This window comes from Elephas maximus, chromosome 10 (genome assembly GCF_024166365.1).
Source record: "Elephas maximus indicus isolate mEleMax1 chromosome 10, mEleMax1 primary haplotype, whole genome shotgun sequence".
NCBI classification, from domain to species: Eukaryota; Metazoa; Chordata; class Mammalia; order Proboscidea; family Elephantidae; genus Elephas; species Elephas maximus.
Genome location: NC_064828.1, coordinates 46794524 through 46808575, shown reverse-complemented (window position 1 = coordinate 46808575; position 14052 = coordinate 46794524). Strand labels below are relative to the sequence as shown.

Genomic DNA, 14052 nt, shown 5'->3' with positions numbered 1-14052 from the left:
CTAAGCTCCTCCCAATTCTAAGCTCCTCCCTGAAACATAGGAAACCTGGCAGTGGAATGGAGGGCGTGGAATCCTGTACTGAGGAGGTACTAGGTTGACCACTCTTTAATGGCTGCAAAGCCCACTGTTGCTCTTCCAGGCCCAGTCTCTTTCTGTGGTCTGAGAATCCAGTTCAGTTTAATGAGCATTTTTTCAGCTCCAACTGTATGCCAAGTGCTATGCTAGGCTCTAAATAAGTTTAAAGGCAAATAAGACACTGTGACTAATAGTAACAATAGTAGCTAACATTTACCAAGTGCTCAGCATTTACCAGACTCTGTGCTAAGAGCTTTATATAGATTATTTCATTTAATCCTTACAACATCTCTATGCGATGATTACAACATTGCCCATCTCACAGGAAAGGCAACCGAGGTTCAGATAGGTTTACAACTTGGCCTAGGCCATGTAACTTGCAAGGACTTAGGTCTGACTCACAGTTCCATTTTCTTTACTGCTACTCTCTATTGGCCTTTAGCAGGTAACTTGAGTTCCTGGGGACTTCAGGCTTCCTATAAGAATGTATTATGATACCGAGTTGATCCTAGGTTATTGGTTTGTTCCAGGTCTAGGAAGCAATGAGCAGCTCTGAAATTTAATTAGGGGTGTGTGTGTGTGTGTGCGCATGGGAGAGACAGAGAAAGAGACAGATAGCAAAGGAGACTGAGAGAAAGAGTCAGAGACAGAAAGAGAAGTTGAGAGAAAGACAGAGACTCGAAGGAGGAAGGAAGGGAGAGAGATCCCTAGACTGACAGAGATACCAACCAACCCACTGATCAAGTTTCTTGCTCCCCTTCTCTAAATTTTCTTTCACTAGTTTGGTCCAGTGCAGGTAGTCCCTGACTTACGATGTATTTGAGTTACAATGAACTGTACTCATGACTGTCTTTTTTTTTTCTTTTTGGTGCATTTTATTGTTAGTAATATATACTACATACAATGTTGCAGCATGTAATTTGCTGATGTTATCATTCTCAGGTGTTTGTTCACTCACAGATGTTCAACATTAGGATTTACTGTTCAAAACATTGCCGTATAGATTTAGTTTTCTAAACTAAATCAAGGACTTCATTTGCTTGAAAACACGGAACCAAATGCTGATCGCTTTGCTAAAGTTGATAGGTAGATTCGGGAAGCACTGAGATGGCACTACAAAATATGTGAAGACAAAAAAAAGAAAGGGCCATACAGAAAACTCTCACTAACTTTCTGACTAGAAACGCCTTCCCCATTCCCAGGGATAATCTAAATGATCCAGAACCTTCCACAAGTAAAGTTATTGTAGCAACTGACAAAAGGCCAGTGTTGTCCAACTCCTTTTCATCATCAGACTGGATTTTTACGATTTATGGATTTTTTACGTATGTATTAAAATATATCTGTAAGTTTATATGTAATATTTCCAACCCCCAAAGACAAATAAAAATCAGATTTATAAAGATACTGATAATATAAGAGGCAATAATAATGAAAAACAAAAAACCAAAAAGAGGTATTTGACTTACATCAGAACCAACTTATGACAGAGATGTTGAAAGAGAGCCCTGTTGTAAGTTGGGGACTGACTACCTGTATACTGTTTCAGAAGGATCCCCGGTGGTTCAATGGCTAGAGCATTCGGCAGCCCACTGCAAGGCCAGCTGTTCAAACCCACTATTCACTCCATGGTAGAAAAGACCTGATGATGGGCTACTGTCAAGATCACAACCTAGGAAACCCTATGGAGCAGTTCTCCTCTTTCCTGCAGGGTCGCTGTGAGTCAGAATTGACTGATGGCACACAGCAGTTTCTTGTGAAGCAATATGAATGATAAGCAATGGTAGCTAGCACTTTGTTGCGTGCTATGGGGAATAAAAAGGATTCCCCAGGATTTGGCAACTCTGAAGTACAGAGAAATCTAAAATGAAAGTGTAAAAAAAAAAAAAATTATTCCTAACAACTATTTGGTTTTCTTTCTAACAATTAGAACATAAAACCATTATTTAAATGTGTCTTATTATTATTATTATTTTTTTTATATATCTAACATAAGCAATTAAGCACAAGCTTTGGAGTTGGACTGATAGAATTCACATCCAAGTTCCTCGACTTACTAGTTGTGTGAGTTTAAGTTTCTCAATTTCTCTGAGCCTCAGTTTTCTCATCTCTAAAATGGCAACAATAATGGTACCTATTTTATGGAGTTCTTTAAAAAAAATGATGCACAATTAGCTTTAGCCATTTTTAGTCTCTGAATGAGGTTGGTAAAGTTAATTCAATTTCAAGCGTTTAATTAACTCATTTGCTGTTAAGATGCAGAGGCCGTATTGTCCTACTTTTAGGACTCAGAGACCTAGTTTCAGGATGGTCCCCAGGCCCTGTGGTGACCTGGACTCTGGGGCCCTGACGCCTACAACCTGCTTATCAAGCAGCCATGACTCCTGTCGCTGATGATTTCAGACCCCAGGAAAGCCCTAGTTAGAATTCCACTATGGGGTATGCTGCCTCCCCTGCCTTCCTGCCTAGGATCTGTTTTTAATGATTAACAAAAACAAGGAAAGAGGAGAAAAAAAAAAAAAAAAGAACAGAAAATAGGCAAACCATTTAGGTAAAATTTACCCTGCAAAGAAATCAGACCATCTTGATCCGATCTTGCTCTTCCCCTCCCCTCAGGTACCATCTCCCAAACACATTGGGCTCTTTCACAGGCTGGGGTATTCACTGATGTGGTCCTCTCTGCCCAGGACCCTTCCCTTCACTTCTCTGACATGTCCATCTGTCTGAAGCTCAGGAACTGCTTTGACTAGCTTTTCCCAGTACCCATACTTTCCTCTTCTGTAGACTCATAGCACTTTTGAAACCTCTCTATTATGGCAATTATTACAATATCTGTATCTATCTGGAAACCCTGGTGGCTTAGTGGTTAAGAGCTACAGCTGCTAACCAAAAGCTCGGCAGTTCGAATCCACCAGGCTTTCCTTGGAAACTGTGGGGCAGTTCTAGTCTGTCCTGTAGGGTCACTGCAAGTCGGAATTGACTCTACGGCAGTGGGTTTGGTTTTTTTTTTTTTTTGGTATCTGTCTACCCTGGTAGATTGTGAGTTCCTTGTGGGTGGGCAGTATCTTATCTGCATTTGCATTCTTATCAGGTTGGGCAGAGCCCCTGATGAGTCTATGGAAAAAGACAGAGTCTTTTGTCACTTGTTATGTCCAAAGCTTCCTTTCCTTTGCTAAATAGTTACCAGGAGATCCCAGCCAGCATGACTTAGGCATTTCTGTCACATAACAACGGGCTAGAACAGAAGTCCCTGGGTGGTGCAAATTGTTAATGCTCTTGGCTGCTAACCAAAAGGCTGAAGGTTTGAGTCCATCCAGAGGTGCCTAAGAAGAGAGGTCTGATGATCTACTTCTGAAAAATCAGCCATTGAAAATCCTATGGAGAACAGTTCTACTCTGACCACACGGAATCACCATGCGTCAGAGTCAACCCCGTGGCAACCGGTTCTGGTAGAACAGGGCATAAACGTAGATTAGTTTTATATTTTATGCATGGCTTGTATTGTGTCATGAGAATATTTGCAGGCTTGTTACCTCAGGGTGTGTCTGGCAGAGACTATAGGAAGCCTACTTCTTGAGCCCAAATGAGATAGGAAAAGTTGTAATTGGTTGCCATTATTTTCAATCATCTTGGGTGTGAAAGAGGGAGGCAGAGCACCTCAAAGGGGAAGTGATTTCTAGGTGGCATTCATGGTACTCCACTGTGGACGAATCTTATTTTGCTGACCACTCCTAACGTGGGGGATCTTGACTGTCTACTTGGACTTTTAAAATGTTGAATATTTAAGCAGAGAAACCTTGCCATGAGAAGTCTGATAAACTACTGTGAGTGATATCTAATTATTCCTTAAAATTATCTCGAGTAGAAAAAAAGGGAGTTTGCTGTAGAAGCTCCGCAGACTGATGTCTCAACGGTCAGAATCTTTTGTGACTTACTTTTTAAGAAGAGCCTGCCTATTTCTGGGGCTTGAGGGAGAAGAGAGACTTCCATGATACTTGGACAAAAGTGCTCCTAAAAAGCCAGGGCACACTACAGTCACAGAGTACAGAGCAGGCGGTCTGGAAATGCTTACTAAACAGAATTTGAATTTAGAAAGCTATTTTTAGCTAGTGGAGGGCCGATAATTATACCACCCACTTCCTGGTATTGTTTTTATAGCCTTAATTTCATTATTTTTATTTGAGCAAGTGTTTCAGTCAGAACTTATTTGGTTGTAAAAAATAGCAACCCACAAAAGTAATGAATGTGAAAGGAGAGTTTATTGTCAGGATACAGAGGCCAGGAAAGGCCTCAGAATGAGACAGGACCGGCAGCCTTAGCCGCAAGAGTTCTGGTACCTTTTGTCTACTGTGTTTGCATGAATTTAGATGTAGTCTATGAGTTTGGATGCCTATCTCTGTCCAGTTGCCTCCTGACTCAGTTTCTTGGGTAAGTCACAAATCCCTGGGGGATGAACCTGATTGGCCCAATCTATGGTTTTGTGTAGGCTTCTGACCAACCTAGGACATGCCTCCTTCTTTAGGGCATAGTTCTCCCCTGGTTTTGCAGCTCACTGTTAATTCATCAAGAGCTGTAGGTAGCTGTAGATTTCTTAAGAGAGTAGTGTGGGTAGGACAGATATTTAAGATAGTCTTATGTTCTTTAACCCAAAAATGATAGTTTCCCTTTTGTCTAAAATGGAAAACACTTAAAAGACTCTCTGCAATCCATGTTTATGTTGCCTGAAAATATTCCTTATGAAAGACCTCGTCTGTCAAAATGGTGGACACATTTTGGTAGGAGATGAACAAAGAAATGATGTAGGCTGAGGAACTCATTTTGTATGGCCTGAAGATGAACTACTCTTAAAGTCCACCATTGGATTGCTCCACAACTTCGTGAATCTGCATCACAGCTCGATTCTTATCCTGGGCAGAAATTAACATTCCTGGACTGACTGTGAGCCCCTGGCAGATGGCAAGCCTGGGGTTCCAACTGTAGGCTGGCCTGTACTAACTTCAGCCCAAGAGCCTGGGGCACTGGTGTAGGCTCAAGCATTGCACAGAATGGTCTGAGGTTTCCCTTTCCCCGATCAATTTGTGGAAACAATGAGACCGTTCTCCCCTGGGCCATTAATAATTCCATACCAGATCTGAGATCTGCTGAGAATGAGTTCCCATCTCTTTAGTTTGAAGTTAGTTTTTAGTATTAATTTGTTCATTATCTGCAGGGCTTCTTGGTTTTGAAAGGAGGAGAGCAAGTGGGGAATCTGTTGTGGTGAATGAAGAGTTGGAGGGAGCCCTCACTGCTTGGAAACCTCTGGGTAAGCCCCATCCAGGTTGTTCTGGGTGATGGCTCCTTGAGCTCGTTTGTGTTCAGACTTGTGAGGCTAAGATTAGCCATTCATTTATAAGCTGCCTTTTGAGGTCAGATGTGCTGCAGGGCTGGGCGGCTTGGCTTAGTCAAAGGGTAACTCTGATGATGATTTAGATTCTGAACCTGCACCTGCCACTTGCCAGGTTCCTTGTGTCATGACATAAAGCTCAGGTCACTGCTGGGAAAGGGCAGATTGCATCTGCTTTTCCTGGAATTCCTGATACTGTATGCCACCGAGAAGGAACTTTGAAGAGGGTTAAGATTCCAAAGTGAAGGCAGGGCTGATGGGCCTTTCGTTCTGCAGGAAGCAGAGTAGTGTGTGGTTTGAAAGCCTGAGTTCTGGTGTCAGGTTTATGGGGTTCAGATCCCAGCCACACTACTCCTCCAGTGTGTAACTATGGGCAAGTTTCTTAGGCTATCTGATCCTCAGGGACCTCATCTGACTAGAGGAGATGTTATGAACAACAATGTCTTAGGGGCTTGTGCTGGGTGAATACATCCTGGAACAAGGCCTTCTAGAAAGAAGAGTTCTCAGGTACTTCTTTCTTGCTTAGTGTCCACCAGCAAGTATTCTGTCTGAAGATGTGTGGTGCCATTCTGAATGCTGAGTGGAAGGAGACACATGGAGCAGTCTTTTAGCAACTCGCAATTTAAAACAGGTATCTTTAGTGCAAAGGTTGCAAAGATATTTATAAAACAGTGCCTATAAAAAGCTAGATTTCTGAACAAAACAATTATATTCCTGTGTTTTGGTGAACAGGAAATTGCACTAGTTGGGAGGTAGATTTTTATCCGATGGTGAATGGGCCATTAGTCTTCATGGCCCAGATGGAAACCCATGAGCTCTTTGATGAATCAAAGAAAAAGAAGTTATAAAACATGCTAGTTTAATGGTCTGACTGAGACTAGAGGGACCTCTGAGGTCATGGTCCCCAGACATTCTGTTAGCTCAAGACAGGAACCATTCTCAAAGTCAACTCTTTAGATAGGGATTGGACTAGACTATGGGATAGAAAATGATACTGGTGAAGAGTGAGCTTCTTGGATCAAGTAGACACATGAGACTATGTGGGCAGCTCCTGTCTGGAGGAGAGACGAGAGGGCAGAGGGGAACAGAAGCTGGCCGAATGGACACGAAAATAGAGAGTGGAGGGAAGGAGTGTGCTGTCTTATTAGGGGGAGAGCAACTAGGCGTATACAGCAAGGTGTATATAAATTTTTATATGAGAGACTGATTTGATTTGTAAACTTTCACTTAAAGCTCAATAAAAATAAAAAAGGTTACATAAAAAAAAAAAAGCTAGTATTTTTCCGAACAGCTGAAGAGCACAGAACTCACAAGATATTCTGAGATAAAAGGGGTCTATGATCAAAAAGGGTTGGAAATGAAATGTTATTAGGTCACTTTGAGCTGACTGCGACTGTATAACAGAATGAAACGTTGCCTGATCCTACACCATCCTCACAGTAGTTTGTATGTTTGAGCCCATTATTGCAGCCACTATGTCAATTCATCTCTTTGAGGGTCTTCCTCTTTTTTGTTGACCCCCTGCTTAACCAAGGATGAAGTTCTTCTCCAGGAATTGGTCCCTCCTGATAAGATGTCTAAAGTAAGTGAGTTGAAGTCTCACCATCCTCACTTCTGAGGAGTGTTCTGGCTGTACTTCCTCCGAGAGAGAATTGTTCATTCTTCTGGTTCAATATTCTTCATCAACACCATAATTCAAGTGCTTTAATTCTTCTTCAGTCTTCCTTTTTCATTGTCCTGCTTTCGCATGCATATGAGGCGATTGAAAATACCATAGCTTGGGTTAGGCACACCTTAGTCATTTTTGCTTTTTAATGGTTTAAAGAGATCTTTTGCAGCAGATTTGCCCAATGCAATGCATCATTTGATTTCTTGACTGCTGCTTCCATGGACGTTGGTTGTGGATCCAAGTAAAATGAAATCCTTAACAACTTCAATATTTTCTCCATTTATCAGGATGTTGCTTATTGGTCCAGTCGTGAGAATTTTTGTTTTCTTCATGTTGAGGTGTAATCCATACTGAAGGCTGTAGTATTTGATCTGCATCAGTAAGTGCTTCAAGTCCTCTTTGCTTTCAGCAAGCAAGGTTGTGTCATCTGCATAATGCAGGTTGTTAACGAGCCTTCCTCCAGTCCTCATGCTGCATTATTTATCTAGTCCAGCTTCTCGGATTATTTGCTCAGCATACATATTGATTAAGTATGGTGAAAGGATACATCCCTGCTGCATACCCTTTCCAATTTTAAATCATGCAGTATCACCTTGTTCTTTTTGAAAGACTTCCTCCTGGTCTATGTACAGGTTCTGCATAAGCAAAATTAAATATTCTGGAATTCCCGTTCTTTGCAATGTTATCTACAAATTCACTGGAAGAGATCCATATTCACACCCATTCCCAAGAAAGGTGATCCAACAGAATGTGGAAATTGTCAAACAATATTGTTAATACCATGTGCAAGCAAAATTTTGCTGAAGATAATTAAAAAAATTCTGCAGCTGTACATTGACAGGGACCTGCCAGAAATTCAAGCCAGACTCAGAAGAGGATGTGGAATGAGGAATATCATTGCTAATGTCAGATAGATCTTGGCTGAAAGCAAAGAATACTAGAAAAATGTTTACCTGTGTTTTATTGACTATGCAAAGGCATTTGACTGTGTGGATCATAACAAATTGTGGATAGCACTGGAAATGAAATAGGGTTGAGAAATGTTGCCTTACTGTGCTGGTGCCTCCCCCACCCCAGTGAACAATGCATCTTAACCAAGAGCACCCTGCATAACCCAGCATTTCTCAAACTCATTTGAACAAGAGACCTTTCCATTCTAACCCCTATTAAAATCCAGTGGGCAAAAGTTGAGAAACGCAGCTTTGATTGTTGGATGTGGTGTGAGGTTGGTTGAGTTGAGAGTAGGTTTTCCTGAAAAATTCTCAAGAAAGAAGTAGTGCAGATAGTAATTATACTATCTTTGTGAGTAGATTTTAATCTGTATTTTTGATTTTTCTCATTTCCTCAACTTATTATTATGAAATATTTCCTCAACTTATTATTATGAAATATTTCCTCAACTTACTATTATGAAATATTTCAAACATACAGAAATATTGAAATAGTACAACATACGCCCATAACCCTTAACCTAGCTTCAGCAATTGTTACCATTTTGCCATATTTGCTTTATTTCTCTATGTGTATACTTTTTTCTTTGCTGAACCATTTGAAAGAAAATTGTATACACATTTTGACGCATCACTTCTCAACCTTCAGCATATATTACTTAAGAATATAGATATTTGTCTATAGAACCACACTATGCCATTATCATTACTAAGAGAATTAACCATCTAAAATCAATTATTAAATTTCCCCAATTGCCCCAAAATGTCTTTATAGCTATTTTTATCAAACTAATGAGCACATTATGATTTATTCATTCATTTATAACATAGTCTAGTTTCTCCCTCCCCCCCCCACCATGACGTTGACTTTTTGAAGAGTCTAGGCTAGTGGTCGTATCAAAAGTCCCCCATTCTAGATTTGACTGTTTCTTCATGATATTAACTTTTTTTCCTATCCCAGTTATCTTCAACCCTGGCTGCACATCACAATCACCTGAGACTCCTTTAAAAAATACAGACACTTGTGTTCTCTGATCATAAACCAATTAAATTAAAATCGCTGGGGATGAAACTCAGGCGGCCCTAGTTTCAAAATTTCCTAAGTGACTCTAATGTGTGTTCAGTGTTAAGAACCACTGCTTTATGTCCTGTATATCCTATAACTGGAAGTTAGATTTGGCATATACATTTTTATACAAAATGACTTGACTGTACATTGCAATAACCTGAGAAGCTGATAGAGTTGGTCTGGTGGTATGGTCTAGGCATTGGAGGAGGGGGGGTCTAAAAATCTCAGGTGATTCTAATGCAGTCATGACGCCCCACTGCCTTAGGGCATAATGCTTGCTTAATTTGTATTACATGGGGAGGCATGTAATCTCCCACTGTTCCATTACTTGTGATGCTAAATTCAATCACTTGATTCATTTCAGGTGGTCACCAGTGCACCGCTCCATTATAAAGATATACCCCTCTTCTTTGCGTTTGGTAAGTTGTCTCTGGGATGATTCTTTGACACCTGTATGAATCTTCTGTTAACAAGTTTTCACGTGATAGCTTTAGCTTCCATTGGGTATTGTTACCTGAATCAATTAATTGTGTTAGGGGAGAGGGTTCAAGATGGTTATCTTCTAATCCTATCATTCCTTCTACATTTATTAGTGACTTTCTTTTGTAAAGAAGACCTATCCTGTTTATTCTCCTTCCTTCTAGGGACTCATGGATTTTCATTTAATAATCAGCTGCCATCATTATCCTTTCAAATGTTCAAATGATACCAAATTTGGCCACAGTGAGTCCCTTCAAGCTGGCTCTTTTTAAGGTAAAATTTTTTTTAATGAAATAAAAATACAGAAAAATGCACAAGAAATCAAGTGTATAGTTCAAAAAATTTTCACAAAATGTGCACCTGTGTAACCAGCACCTAGATCAAGAAACAGAACATGCCACTAGCCCAAAAGCCCTTGTAACGCCCTCCTCCCATCACTACTTCCGCCCAAAAGAGTAACCTCTTATCCTTATATGTAACCCCATCATCGTGTTTGCTTACTTTCGAACTTTGTGTAAATGGAATGATACAGTGCGTACTGTTATGTCTGGCTTCTCGTGCTCATCATTGTTTGTGAGATTCATCTGTGTTATTTTGTGTAGTTGTACTTCTCTGTTTTTCATTGGTACCTGCAACTTATTTATCCATTTTCATGTAGATGGACATTTAGGGTGATTTCAGGTTTTGACTATTAAAATAGCACTGATATGAACATTATTGTACTTGTTTTTTGGTGAACACTTTTTTGGGGGCTGGGGGAGGCATATACTTAGGAGTGAAATTGCTTGTTATTTGGGTATGAGTATGTTTAACTTTAATGGATTCCGCCAAGCAGTTTTTCTTCTGCTTTCATCTGATAAAACCCCATTCATCTTTATGTACTTTTTAAAAACTTTTCTGGCACAAGATGTCCTGGGTTAATCTTGTGTGCTATCTGCCCTGGAATCAGCCATTTCTCTAATGAGTCCTGGTTCTTTTGATAGGGAGCTGTATTTGAAAACCAAGGTCAGTGTGGTAATTGTGCTCGTCGCTACTGGGATATCCTTGCTTTTAGTTCCTTTTAGTGGAACGATCACGTTCAAATTGATAATTCCAACTCTAATTTAACATTACAGGGTTTTTTTCTTAACTCTTACATATTTTTTTTTTTTTTTGTCTTTGAGAATATACACAGCAAAACATAAACCAATTCAACCATTTCTACATGTACAGTTCAGTGACATTGCCTCTTATTTTATATGTGTTTCTCTTTTATGGTGAAAATCTTGGTTCCTAATAACATTAATATATTTACCTTATTCTGTATGTACATAATACAGTGTCCAATTGCAATACTAATATTACTACTAACAATAAACCAACAGAGCAAAACTTAAGACTTCTTTGCAGTTCTTTATGTCCCTTATGAGCATTTTTAGTACGAAGTTGAGCGGCTTATATCTAATGAGGAGGATGAGGAATTTAAATATTTGGTTTAAGAAGGTGGGTGTTGTGTTCAGAATATTGACTGGGAATAGACAACTGCGGCTGTTAGCTTCCACTGTTTGTCCCCCCTACTCCTTTCTCCAAATCCCTTTCCAGTTCACAGCTGTAGGCAGCACTTCCTTCTCTCACTGAGGCTTTATGGCCTACATCATCCCTCTTCCCAGTTATCTCAAACCTCAGACAATGGTTAGGGATCTCTGCTGTGGGGCCTAGTGGTGGCATCAGGAGGAGAAGCAGATAATTGTAATTGTCCAGGAAGGAGAGGGACAGATAAAGGACCCTGCGGAGGGAGAGGGTACAGGAAATGATGTGTAAGAACCTGTCTCCCCTCCCACTCCGGCTTGGCTAACTTGGTTACCACACTTCTGGGTGTGACCCTTGTTTGATTTGGAACCGGAGCTTCCTCCTGGGCCTAACATGCCCAGCTTTGGAGAGAGGAAGAGGATCTCTGTGACTCCCACATGCCTCTCAGATCCCTTGAAGTATGACTCCTGTCAGCAGCTCTTAGGTGGGGCAGGCTCAGCACACAATGCGTGGCTTGTGTTTGAGAAGCCCGTCCCCTTGGCAGCAGGAGAAAGCAGTGACAACCACCTGCTAATTATTTTCATTGCTTAAAGAGTAAAGGCCATCTGCTTTTTATAAGAAGCAGTATAGAGTTTTCTCCAATTTCTCCTTAATTCCTTCTCCGCCTTATCCCAGCCCAGGAGGGGACTTTGATAAAATAGAGGAAAACACAGACTATTGATTAACACAATAATGCAATGAACTTAATGCTATGTGACAGTCTGTGTAAGTAACAAGGACATTCCATTCTGGCATCACAGGGCTCCTCCAATGATGCCCCGTAAGGTTCTGCCACTATCTTTCCAGGAAGGAGTGGGGATCCTGTGGGGTAGACCAAAGGAATGGGAAAAGACCAAGGGGATAGTGGAGGGAGAGAAAAGAAGGGAGATCGGAGATCAGAGAGAGAAGGGACCCCAGGGACCCAGGCAAACTGGATAGGAAAGGTTGCAGTGTTATGCACCATCTTCTGGACGCTGTGTTTATCCATAAACTTCCATTAGCAAGATCCCCTTGGTAATTTCCTGAACCCACACCCTTCCTGGAGACATTACCAAGGAGTGACAAGGATAACCAGTCTAGAGGAAAACTACAGAAACCTGCAGGGGGTTGAGATCTGGTTTGGGTACTCCGCTTACTTTGAGCCGGGACAGAGTGGCACAGAGATTAGGAGAATGGCCCTTGCATTCTGATGGTCATGTTTCAAATCTTGGCTCTGCACCACATAGCTGTGTGAACTTGGATAAATTATACAACTTCTCTAAGCCTCAGCTTCCTCATCTATAAAATGGGGATAATAATCTCCACAGCTCACAGGTGGTTGTGAGGGTCCAGTGAGGTAAGACTTGCAGAGGGTAATATCTCAGTAAATGGTTCCTGGTGATGGGCTCTCAGTGTACCTTTCCATGTTGGTGCTAGAGCAGTGGTTCTCAACTTTGGCTGCACATTAGGATCACTTTGAGGGCCTTGAAAAATTCCCAAGCTACATTCCAGACCAATTAACTATCTCGGGTGGGACCCAGACAGAGGTATTTTTTTTTTTTTTAGCTCCTCAGAGATTGCAATGTGCACTCTTTTATTCCCTGCTATCATGAACTCATTGAGTAGGTACTCTACAGCCACAATCCAGATGCCATCCCAAAGGGAGAAATGTGTTGTAATCATGTATGTAATTCTGTCCTCACAGAATGGGTCAATGAGGCTCATGTCATTCAGTACTAGGAATAAAGACATATGTAGTAATCACAGTGTTTAGTCAGATAAAGTGCTGCGAAATAAGGGGGTGAGAATAGTAATGGCTGGTGAGGGAACTAGGGCAAAAATTCAGAAATCTAAAAGCATAATGAAAATCTCAGAGGGTCACAAGGGCAGAAAGATTTATCTAAAAAAGTTAAAAAAATTAGAATCAGGCAGGAAAGTTAAGTATCGCAGGAATGTGGCAAGAAGACAGCAACCCTTCCTGATCCCAAGTAACGATGTTTGGGAACATAGGGTGGGTAAATAACGATGTTTGGGAACATAGGGTGGGTAATTGAAACCCCCCTCCCCCACTAATATGGAAAGTCTGAGAAAAGCCTGTTGGGGAGAATTAGAAAAGGGGGCCAAGAGCTGGGACTAGGAAGGGGAGGTAAAGCAGGTAGCAGAGTAGAATGTAATAACTATCAGCAATTAAATGCCATTAGCCAGGTACCTTTTAGTTGCAGTATCTCATTAGTCTTTACACCAGGAAATTGTGAGGTTACGTAACTTGTTTAAGATCGTACAAGTGGTAATTGACTGAAAAAGGATTCAAACAGGGCCTCTTAGCCATTATGCTTTATCAATAGAGATGAAACACTGGGAGAAATAAAGATGAGGGAAAGTAAAGTCTGGCATTAGAACTGCACTTTTGTGTCTATGAAGAAGAAAGATACCAAATTTATGTAATGTATAAGATGATATCTGCATGAAGTTATCAAAACAGAACTAAGGCTGCATAACTGCATACTCAGGAGGGGTTTTGATAAATCCCTGTTTAATAACCAAATTAAACTACAGTTAATAACTTTTGTTAGTGACTGAACCTCAGACAACTAAGTTATTCTGTGCCTGTCCAGTTGCAGTGAGATACAAGTGGTAGAAGTCATAAAATCTGGCAGGAATTGTACATGGAGAGTAGACATGTATTTGTATGTATATTACCTCCAGTGAAGTACATAGATTTGCAAGTTTCTTGTTAAAACTGTTTCTCTGTGCTGCATTTTGGGTAATGTCTTCTGATCGATCTCTCTGTTCACTTATTCTCTCTTCAGCCAGGTCTGATTCACTCTTTAGCCTGTGAAACGAATTTTTAATTTTATTGACTGTATTTTTAATTTCTAGTCATTCTATTTGATTATTT

General features: G+C 40.6%; 1 long non-coding RNA gene across 1 annotated transcript in view; it reads left to right on the top strand.

Moving 5' to 3' along the window:
• The window catches only part of LOC126084651 (uncharacterized), a 99866-nt gene that overhangs the window by 42771 nt on the left and 43043 nt on the right, over positions 1–14052 (top strand). Inside the window, exons 2-3 of the long non-coding RNA XR_007519046.1 lie at positions 9511–9565; positions 9791–9899. This is a non-coding gene — a long non-coding RNA (uncharacterized LOC126084651). The remainder of the gene's footprint in view (positions 1–9510; positions 9566–9790; positions 9900–14052) is intronic.